This window comes from Anastrepha obliqua, chromosome 1 (genome assembly GCF_027943255.1).
Source record: "Anastrepha obliqua isolate idAnaObli1 chromosome 1, idAnaObli1_1.0, whole genome shotgun sequence".
In the NCBI taxonomy this organism is placed as follows: domain Eukaryota; kingdom Metazoa; phylum Arthropoda; class Insecta; order Diptera; family Tephritidae; genus Anastrepha; species Anastrepha obliqua.
In genome coordinates this window covers 52,353,232-52,365,502 of record NC_072892.1, presented here as the reverse complement: position 1 = coordinate 52,365,502, position 12,271 = coordinate 52,353,232, and positions in this window count along the sequence as shown.

Genomic DNA, 12,271 nt, shown 5'->3' with positions numbered 1-12,271 from the left:
TATGCAAGTTGACTTTGATACCAACTGCCTCAAATTGTTCAGCAAGCTTCGTTGACGACAAACAGTCGAAATGAGCAAAGTATTTTTGTGCTGACAGCTCGTGGAAAAGAAAGAAACTTTTAGCTACGGAAATTGCAATGGAGTCATGTCGCCTTGTGGAAATTGCCAAGTTTACATAAAAAAAAACTTGTACATGTGTGTATGTACGTAAATATATAACAAACAATTGTGTGCTCATGCTCGTGATAAGATTATGCGCTTTGATGATGCTCGCTTCAGAATTATCTTACAAAACAATGATGTGCTGCTTAAGGCATTTGACGCACTCATACATCAACATACATATACCTACTGAGTATAGGTAAATTAAGTTGGCTCATTCTTCAAGCAGAAAGAAAAATATACTACCTTTTCAAGCACGTAACAAAATTCGGTATGTTTTAAGACTTTCATGAAAATATAATAGCGCTAAAAAAAAACACTTTTTTTTTAATTTTTTACAGAAATATGGCTTAAGATACTTTAATAAAATCAGTTGCATGTTATTGCACATCTTTTCAATAAGTTTTTAAAAAATATTAATAGTAAAATATTGACAAATAAGCCCATGACAGAGTTTTTTTGGAAATATGTTTTTCGAGAGGTGCTCTGCGGTGCCAATCGGCATTCGTCGTAGAATCATCTGAAACTAAAAAAGTCGAATTTTTCAGTTAAAGTATGACGTAATGCTCCCCCCTACATAAATAAATTTTTTTTTTCATTTTTGTAGTTTTGGTGGCAAAAAAACGTAAAACGAGCATTTTTGGCGAAAAATTTCGCCATATTTGTAAGTGAAAAACAACCTTAAAAAAAAAAAATAAAAAAAACAGTGTAGGGGGGAGGTATTTTTGATTTCGAAAACGTGTGCCAAATTTGAAAAGAATCGGTTGAATAGTTTCGGAGTTGTGATTGCCACCGACTTTTAAGAAGTCGTTTCGGGAAAAACGCGTTTGAAAAAATGACTCTGAGAAATTATCGATGCTCCGCATTCGAGGTAGAGTGCCTACAAAGGCTATAAATTTGAGAGTTCTGCTCCGATACACTTAAAATTTTGACACAACATTCTTGAAATGATTTACTATAAGATGAGTGAAGAAAAAAAATTTCGATTTTGTGACCCTACCCCCCCCTTAAGAGCGGATTTACTACTATGTACTGAGAGGTCTATTGTGACTCTTAATATTATACAATAATAATTTTTTTATCTGTAGTGTACCCAATGGCCAAAACATCGCCGTAAAAGATTTTTTTTGCCCTACTTTTTGCCTCAGGTTGGGAATCAGTGGAAAGCCAAATTCTTTTAGTAAATTTATCGCCTTGCGGACAAATTTCAGAATATCTATCACAATAGCATTCTTTATTTCATTCGGATCCACTTTATTTCAATGAAAGATATGCAGTCTTGTCTTTACCACAGCAAGATATGCTCTGTGGTTTCATCATCCTCCAGACACAGTCTACACTCTGTCCCATTTCCAATACGTAAACGTGACCAGTCAGAAAACCAACTATTGTAGGTGAATGTTATTATGAGCCTTTTGATTTGAGGGAGTTCTTGTCTGACTTCGCAATGGGTAATTCTTTACCTAACTATGTATATACCCTGTATTTCGCTTCTGCCCCGTTGATACCAGAGTTCATCAGCAATTTCATTACCTTTCACTCTATATTGACCTGGAACCGAGCAAAGTATAATTTCGTTTGTTGCACTAAGTTTGTTTAGGTTCTTGAGGCACTCGTGCGCTAGTTTCGATTCCACAGAATGAACCTTTTCATGGATTCAAAGTATTTCTCTGATCTCAATTTCATCAATAAATTTAATTTCCATTTTCGTCCTATTTTTTTAATATTTAGTTACTCCTCTGGGCGGCCGCCATAGCCGAATGGGTTGGTGCGTCACTACCATTCGGAATTCACAGAGAGAACGTTGGTTCGAATCTCGGTGAAAGATCAAAATTAAGAAAAAGTTGTTTCTAATAGCGGTCGCCCCTCGGCAGGCAATGGGAAACCTCCGAGTGTATTTCTGCCATGAAAAATCTCCTCATAAAAATATTTGCCGTTCGGAGTCGGCTTGAAACTGTAGGACCTTCCATTTGTGGAACAACATCAAGACGCACAACTCAAATAGGAGGAGGAGCTCGGCCAAACACCCAAAAAGGGTGTACGCGTCAATTATATATATATATATATATATATATATTTACTCACGTGGTAGTGCTGGCCATCATGCCAATGTTTGGCAATTTTATCTTCGTAGGTGCCTCAATGCTTCGAGCTCAATGTCAACGTCACTGGTTCCTTCATTTTCGTGAGGTAGCAAAGACACGTCTATAGTGAACTCGCTTTTGATTACTTTTTCAGCTATTTTTGACGCTATATATCTTGTTTTTGTGATCCCAGTATCGCCGTCAGTTTGATTGTTTCCTAAGCAGATCTTTCCGCTGCTTCAGCGGTGCTTTTACCCCCGTTATCACTTTAGCCATAGCTTCTTTATTACTGCGTTCTTTGTGTACGTGGACAAAAATCGTGCCGAATCGGTACTTCAACCTACAGTTGCTCTCCTTATTAGCCTTTATTGACTAGTCGTTAATAGTTTTCCAGTTTTCAATTTCTTGCTACTGATTACCCGCCACAGGTGTGTGCACAGACGCCTGTTCTGGATGCCGATGTTTTCCAGAAGTCTCTATGTTTCAATGCTAGTTGCTTGTGGCAAGTGCACAGTCAATATATTACTCCTCACATGTACCCAACTCTGGACCTTCCCAGCCGGACTGTTTATTCACCGTTTCGCGCAACCAGTTGGCAGCTTCTTCGGTTGGAAAATCGACTAGTATTGAGACTGGCCGAAAGTATACAATTTCGGATTTAAGTTCGGAGCTGCATTTCTGGTGCATCTCCTCTACGAAGAGATCGTCAACTCTTCACTGTCCCTTCCATTAAAATATATTTGCGGCGAAAGATTTAGGCAAAAGAGCCAGTCTTAAGATTTTAACGATGGTTGCGTAACTAGCACCAGGTTTTTTGGAGCTTAACCTAGTTTTGTGCGCGGCTTTCGGCCTAGAATTTATTGCATTCGAAGCTTTAGGTATTTTATCTTTACTTATTTTTTTGACACAATTCCCTCCAGTTTGATTGATTTCAGCAGCGTGGCATTTCTTTGACTCTGACGTACATTTGACGCGGCCCATCGTCTTCTGCTTCACGTCCTCTGACGTTGAGCCTTCTTTTAGATAGCGTAAATAGCATTTGGCGCATCAGCCCAACCAGGCCAGTAATTTCCGTCCTCCCTGAAGCTGGGAGATTGAACAGAAGCCTGTCGCTGTCCAAGGACGTAAGCTTGACTTTGGAATACAACTTTGGATGTTGAAGTATTTTTGGAGTACAGCTGTCTTACACTTTCTTTCCTAAGTCTACTTTACGGGGTTCATTCGCAGTTTGCGTCAGCGCTGATACAAATTTATCAGATAATTTGGTATCTCTGCCCTCCGTGAGTGTACTCGTAAGAGTTAGTACTTGGCGATTATAGAAATGCAGCCGCAGTAGATCGACCAGTTTCATGCGGTTTTTGAACCGGCCTTCTTTAATATTTGTTTCATATAATATTTGTTTCATATATATTGAGCCAACCTACTGGCCAACAGATACGAAAAAACAACCGGACCTAATTGACTTTTGCATAATTAAAAATATGCCATATGAAAATCTAACAATAAAATCATGTTTAGAGCTATCTTCAGACCATTCACCATTAATTATGACCTTACTTGGACCTATTGAAATAAAACAATCTCTGGGCCTATATAATTCTAGAACGAATTGGACTAATGCTTGCCAAATATTAGAGCAAAAACTCAAAATAAATATATCACTGAAAACTCAAGATGAGATTGACGTCGCTATTGTATATTTCAATGATAGCGTAATACAAGCAGTTGCTTCCTCTACACCCACACCGAAAATGACAAACAAAGAAAATATCCCAACTTACATTAAAGAGAAAATCGGCGAAAAAAGAAAACTCCGCAAAACATGGCAAACGACCAGACATCCAGCAGATAAGACCAAACTTAATAAAGCGACAAATGAGCTAAAAACATTACTTACAAAACACAAGGAGAGTAAACTTCGAAATTATATGGCAAACCTGGGAACAGCAGCATCTACAAATTACTCCTTATGGAAAGCAACAAAACACATTAATGGCGCTATAATACATAAACCTCCCATCAAAACAGAAGCCGGAACATGGGCAAAAACAAGCAAAGAAAAAGCCGACACCCTAGCCAGACACTTCTTAGACACATTTACAAGCGAAATGGATAATCAAAACATTAACATTAAATCTGACAACATAACAAACGTTCCGCAAATCAAAACAAAAAAGACCACCATAAGCGAAATTAAAAATCAAATAAAACAGCTAAGCGATAAAAAAGCTCCAGGATTTGATTTAATAAATGGAAAAATTTTAAAAAAGTTACCTGAAACAGCATTGCAATTCATAAGAAATATATTCAATTGCATGTTAGAGACTAAATACTTCTCACGACTATGGAAAATTGCTCAAATTACCGCCATACCCAAACCAGGAAAAGATGCCACCAAAACTGCCTCATATCGACCCATCAGCCTATTGCCAATCCTTTCAAAAGTGTTTGAAAAAATATTGTTCGACCGACTAGAACCAATTTTGACAGCAAAAAAAGTGATACCAAGCCATCAATTCGGATTTAGACGGCAACACTCAACAGTCCAACAAATCCACAGGGTTACTAACAAAATACTTAACGATATGAATGACAAAAAATATTGTGTAGCTGTATACCTAGACATTGCAAAAGCCTTTGATAAAGTTTGGCATAAAGGACTTTTGCATAAGCTCAAACGAATCTTTCCACAAAACTACTTTGAACTTTTGAAGAGCTACATAACTGATCGAAAATTTTATATAAGATATGAAGACGAATATTCCGATATTCTACCAATGACAGCTGGAGTACCGCAAGGCAGTGTATTAGGTCCTCTCTTATATCTAATATACACCGCAGATGTGCCAACTCCGACAACAGATAATACAATGATAGCAACGTTCGCGGATGATACTGTATTAATGGCATCAAACAATGACGAAAAACTGGCGACCTTTACACTTCAAAAATTAATAAACAATACAGTAAATTGGTTTGACGAATGGGGTATAGAAGTTAATAAAGACAAAACTATCCAAGTTATATACACAAACAAAAAGACATCAAAATATAATCTAACCCTAAAAAACAAAAAAATAAAAATCTGCCCAGCAGCAAAATATCTTGGAATAACTATTGACGAAAAACTAACATGGAAGCAGCATATCATTAACAAAAGAAATCAAATCAAGAATAAGTACCGGCAATTAAGTTGGCTAATAGGACGAGCATCAAAACTATCACTGTATAATAAGGTGACTATATACAAAACAATTATTACTCCTATCTGGAAATACGGAATAGAAATATGGGGAACGGCTAAAAACACAAATATTCAGCTCATACAGCGAACACAATCCAAAATATTACGAAATATAACAAATGCTGGTTGGTTTATTCCCAATGAAGCCATACATCGTGAATTAAATGTAGATACTATCCAAGAAACAATCACAAAATGTAGCACTAAGCATATACAGCGACTGTCAGTCCACCAAAACGAAGAAATGCGTAAAATAGCACCGGCAGAAAATACCAAACGAAGATTAAAGCGACTCACACCGACTGATCTAACTATAAGATTTACAGTGTAATCACAAAAAACAATAATAATAATAACAGATTCTTCTTACATTGGTAAAAGAACTTAATACACCCTAATTGTACAAAAATTACATATTGTTAATACATAACAGACTGTAATAAATAAAGGGAGATATAAAAAAAAAAAAAAAAAAAAAATATATATTTTTGGTCCATAATTGAATGCCACGAGTGTGGGGGAAAGAAGGTCCTCAGGAGAAAAGTAAGCTCAGCTATTCACTGAGGTGGGCAGCAGAAAACAGTGAGGTGCAGTACAGTTATTTCGGACAGCAAATAAGTTCGATGAGCTAGTGCTATCCGGAATTGAGAGTTTTTAAAAATCTCCTTGCAATAATTTATTTTACGATTTCACTTTATCGACACATTTTATTCATTTAGCGAGTCCCACTCTTCTACACCTTTATCACTTTTAGTTCGGAAAGATGGAACTCATGTTCAAAATTTCCATTTTAAATTCAGAAAGTCGCAAGTCAAATTCGCAGATTTCCATTTTTCAACGGCCGCCGCAGCCGAATGTAGGTTTGAATCTCCGTGCACCAAAATGAAAGAAAAGCTTTTCTCGTCAGACAATGGCAAACCTCCGAGTGTATTTCTGCCATGAAAAATCTCTTCATAAAGAATATTTGCCGTTCGGAGTCGGCTTAAAACAATATGTAGGTCCTTCTATTTGTGGAAAAACATCAAGAAGCACGCCATAAATAGAAAGATGAGCTCAGCCAAATATCTAACCGCAGTGTACGCCCCAATTATTTACTTATTTACTTTCAATTTCCAATTGAAGTCTAGAAAATTTCATATTTTCATCCTCACTCTCTGAAAAATAAACCATTTCGCCAACTACACCAACTGCCAAATGCACGATCAAAATAGCAGCAACCTACTTGGGGTATACTTGCAGGTGCATGCACGTAGGCATAGGGATATGGGTTTATGATTGCAAGAGCGGCAAATGCTTTACCTTTGACACGAAATTACGCGTCAGCTGCAGCAAACAATTGGCTAACCACGACTGCTTGCTGAACTGCTAGCATCTATAACGGTAACAAATGACAGCGACCAGTGAACAAGCATGGGCGTTGACCTTCGAACACTATTAAGTAACCTAAACCGCTTGCCTGTCAAAGTGCAACCACATGCAGGTACAATTTCTAGCTAAACTTGGGGTTATACTCGTGCAGTGCAGCTTAGGTGACGGTGTGCAAGAGCGTGGCTTTTGCGTGTCGTGTTCATATTGTTGCATGCAGTTTGACGCAAGCAATATCACCTATTATGCTTTATTGATGGCATAACGTGCTCTGCCAACAGCTTCCATTGGCAGTGCCCCAGAGCCAGCCTGATGATGGGTGATGCACGAATGACGTTGGCTCTGAATGACGTTGACGAAGATGTGAGTGGATTGGGGAAAATGGAGAGCATTACATTCAATGTAACCGGCAATATTCACAAGCAAAGTGTCACAGACAGGCAGTTAATTTTATTTCCTTATTTTTCGCTTATTTTCTGCTGCACTTTAGGGTCAAGATAAGGTCGTACACTAACTAACTGCAACTGCATCCACAGCATTTGTTCGAGTTAAGTTGAGTTAACTTGACTTGGATTGAGTTTATTTTTACTTGCAACAAAGTGTAACTTCAATAAAAATGAAAGCACACACTATAACAGTACTGCATGGAGGCATGTAAATACATATGCACATACATGTATGTGTGCGTATGCGGTATACCCAGTTAGCATTTTTTAAAGTTTTCGAATAAAATTACCCATATTCGACTCTTTCGGTTAATTAAGATTATCAAATAGCGATTATCTGTTTTGGGAAGAAAATAATACTCGATATATGACTGGTCCTGAATAATTGCTTTTTCTTTTTTTGGTGGGTGAGGTAGGGTGCAAAATGACATCGCACTAACAGCGACCGTCGTCTACTGCGTCGTGTGGTGTTTCCAATAAAACGATCCCTCCTCTGCTTCTGGGGAGACACCCTTACCGAAACTGCTTTGAATACCACTTCGAGAGGCTCCAGAACGGCATTTATAAAGGACCAATTCTATTCACCCACGTCTGGGTCCACCATATTTGTAGCCAGCTTTCATGCTATAGGGTCGTCTTCTTGTGTCTCTGCCTGTGCGGCCCCGCTTTGTTGCACTGTGTCGAGGTCAATCTTTTTTTTCGTAGTACGTTCTTGATGTATTTCTTTACCGCGTTCCAGCTGCTTAATATCCACTTCTTTATCAAAATTTCCAGTTACACAAGGCGAGGCATAATTCATCATCCTATGGGAAGGATTTATATAATAATTTTTACAAATGGCATCGTTCGTCAATCGTTTTTGACACTTGTCAAAATAAATATTTCCATCACTACTTTTTTGTTTAGTAAAAAAGTTATTCAAAAACAAAAGTGTATGATTAATTTTGCGTCACTTTGTATTTCTGGTCCTTTTTACGATTATCTAACAAAGTCATTTCAACAAATTTTTTTACTTTATATTTCGTATAGCTTCGTAGTAATTTTTGTGTATTTATTGTATTATAGGAATTTTCGTGCATTATTTGCTGATATCTTCAACTAAATTTTTAATCGTTTGGAGGTAATAAAGAGACAACTCTGACTAAACGCAGCTGGTGCTATTTAAGCAGTTTACAGCTTTAAACCGATTCTGAACGACAGATGTTCTTTTTACGAGGTGCTTTTTAATGGCAGAAATGCACTCGGAGGTTTGCCATTGTCTGCCGAGGCAAACTTTTTGTCCATTTTGGTATTTTACGGAGGCTCTAACCTACGTTCCCCGAATCGTAGTCACGCGCGTACCCATTCGGCTACAGCGGTCGCCGGTGCTATTTCCAGAAAATATAAACCTCCACACTTTAGACTTCCCAAATTAAATAACCACGTTCTGACGCTTTCAACGGAAATTAGGTATCTTGGGGACTCAAGCCTGAGGTAGTGCCGTGGATGTACAACGTAGTGGTTTTGCCAATTTTAAGGTATGAATGGCTGGGTTGGTGGAAAGTTCTTCAAATGGGCTTTAAAATCAATATCAGTGCTGCCCTGAATGTCGTTTTGCACATACTCCCCATCGATTTTTACTTACGTTATTTCCATCGCTGCTCAAAGTGTAATCAGGTTAAAGGATGTTGGCCTCTGGAGGGCAGATCTTTCTATCAGCAAACGTAATTTTTTTTTAATTCGCACAAAGTTTAAAACTTTGATTTATATGGCTGTTGTATTAGAAAAAACTTTCAGCCCAATCCAAAGCACTACGGGTAAGTTTGTTCTCCGGGAATTTTGTTATTCCCTAGAAAAAAACTCCGCAACAATGAGTTCCCCTGAAAAAAATGTTAAAATCAAAAATTTAGGAGGAGATACTTTGCACTTAGAATTGCCTGATTCGGGCAATTTTGATACTTATTTTTAAGGGCAAAAAAAGTAAATAATAATGATTTCAATTAAGTTAAACAAGCAGAAAATCATGAAGTTTTATGAAAACCTGAATGCCATTTGATTGCGTTTAGCAGTAGAGGAGGCGGAGCACGAAGGTATACCGGAAAGACTTGGGCAAATGCAACCAAGAGATGGCATGAATCTATTTGAGTTGCCGAAGTTGTGAGCTTAAAGAATTTGCAGCAGTTTGTTGTCACTTTCTTTGAAGTTGGTCTGCTAACTTTTGCTGTTAGCTCCGATGCTTATTACACACTCTGGAAAGTGATTGGCGAGCACGCTAGTCCTTTCGTATTATATGCATCGAACTTAAAAGTTTGCATGGCAACACCCTCAGCGAGGTCCTTCATTTCAATAATAAGAAGGATGTGAGGCAAAAAATCAAAGAACTATCAATTTTATGCCAAACCAAATACTAAAAGTCATTGACAAACATGGTGAACAGAGTGGTTATTGATCACACTTCGATAATTTAAAGAGAATTTTAATAATAATACCTTTTTAAATAATATAACGTATAAAAAATTTAAATTTACATTCGAAATAGTCATCATTTTCTTTTACACAAGCATACAAACGATTAGGCCATTCAGTTATTGCAGCTCGCATAGTTCCCATGGATATTGAAGTCGCTGCGCGAACCAAAAATTGTTTGAAAATCTCTAAATTTCTGTGAAGTCTTAGACAGGCTACGTTCTTCAATTCTGCCCCCAAACTGTAGTCCCCAGACGGCTAATCTTCTGGGGCTATGAACCCAGGAAAATTGGTTTTTAGTCACTGCTTGATGGTTTTTTATTTATGGGCTGGAGCGGAATCTTCCTGGAAGATCCAACCCTCTCCATTGAAGAGAGAACTGCTCAACTGCTTCACAAAGCCTTCTAAGACATCCTCCTTATACACTTGTGCCCCGCTCTTAACCCCTTTTTCGCAGAAATGAAGAGATGTATCGCCTTTACAAGACACCAAGTCAGACAAGCCATTACGGACGTTGCCGACCAGTTTTCCCAATCCATTTTTCCCAAAACTTTTTTCCCAATGCTTACTTTTCCCAAAGGCAAATGTTCCCAAATTTTTTCATCCAAACTGTTTTTCCCAAGACTTTTTTCCCAAAAGTCATTTTTCCCAAAACTTTTGTTCCCAATAAAATAAATTCTTTAGAGGAGTTCTACGCAAAAATACGGTGGATTGCGTAGCCGGAGTCGGACTGATGAGGGTTATTTTTTTGAAGCGCGGCCGAAGGCCGCCAAGGCGAAAAGGAGTTCTACGCAAAAATACGGTGGATTGCGTAGCCGGAGCTGGACTGATGAGGATTATTTTTTTGAAGCGCGGCCGAAGGCCGCCCACGCGAAAAGGAGTTCTACGCAAAAATATGGTGGATTGCGTAGCCGGAGTTGGACTGATGAGGGTTATTTTTTTGAAGCGCGGCCGAAGGCCGCCCACGCGAAAAGGAGTTCTACGCAAAAAAAAAACAAGTTTGGTAAAAATAGGATTTTAATAGAATTGGGAAAAATGGTTTTGGGAAAATTGGCTTGGGAGTTATTTTATTGGGAACAAAAGTTTTGGGAAAAATGACTTTTGGGAAAAATGGATTGGGAAAAGTGTACGGTAACCATTACGGAGGCTGGATGGTGGCCGCGCTGAACTCTTGGAACAACATTTTTCGCATCTTTAGAAGTTTTAGCATAGATTTGGTCATTTTATATTACTTATAAAAAACTTCTTCTTCAGTGAAAATTTTCTCATTTGTGGAAAAAATATTTTCATGGCCGTTGACCGCGTGCCACCAAAGAAGCTGCTTGCATCTCTCGAGTCTAATTTTCTTCAAGCACGTTGTACGAAAGATAACCAGTTGAGCGATGGAAGGCTTTCATATGAAGATCATCTGTAATTAGTTTTGAAATGGATCTGATCGATAAATTTGTTTCCCTGGATATGATTTGCGGGCCGAGCTTCTCCTCTTCTTCCTATTTGTGGTATAATATTCCAATCCACTATTGGAGTGAGCTACAGTTTCGATCCGATTCCGAGCGGGAGATGGCTCATGAAAACCATCTTTGCAACCAAGTTTTCTTATGGCAGAAATACACTCGGAAGTTTGCCATTGCTGCCGAGGGGCGATTCCTATTATAGAAAACTGTTTCTATCATTTATTGTTTCATACACGGAGATTCGAACCTGTGCGCTTACGAATGGTAATCACGCATCAACCTATTCGGTTATGGCTTAACAGATTAACTTAAACAAAATTTGTATTCAGATATGAAATAAAGCGAAAAATATCAAAATCGCACTCCTGCTGCTGCTATCTGCTGTTTAATGGGCCTTGCTAGTTCCTAAAAATGGATTTTTTTTAAATTTGTTTTATACTTTGAACAATGTGTACCTCCACTACTCACTTATAACACTTAAAACAAAGACAAACTTTGATTACATGAAACCCTTAACGATATATATCAGCAGTAGGTAAACGAGGAGTAGTCAAAAATTACTCAATAAGATGACCGTCATCAATTCATTCAAATGCTGGTTGTGAAGTGTACTGCTGTCCAGAGCAATATAACCGAAGCAGTTTGTAAAGTATTTCAACGGAATGAAGCACTCACGTCAACATACAAACATACAAGTGCATATTACGTGCGCATATTCTCTGCTGCCTGGCTGTGGGTTAAGTTTTGTATGACATAAAAGCCTTCACTCTCCGCGCTTTGTGGCTTAAAGTGTCGACTCCTGCACTCACATTGATGGATTTCTTTTTGTTTGTTTTCAGTTAGTTGTTTTTGTTATTGTTGCTTTTATTGGTTTAAAATTACAAAAGTTTAGTGACTTCATGTAGTTGACGGACATGTTTTAGTTGGTTGGACATAATGCCTGTACATGCTAACATCTTGACTTTGTGACGTAGCAGAACTTTTCCTTCAAAATATATATGTTGACAACAATTGCTGATTTTTCGATATGCACTGCTGTTGCTGTCGATGGCTTTCTTTCTTGCAGTCAAT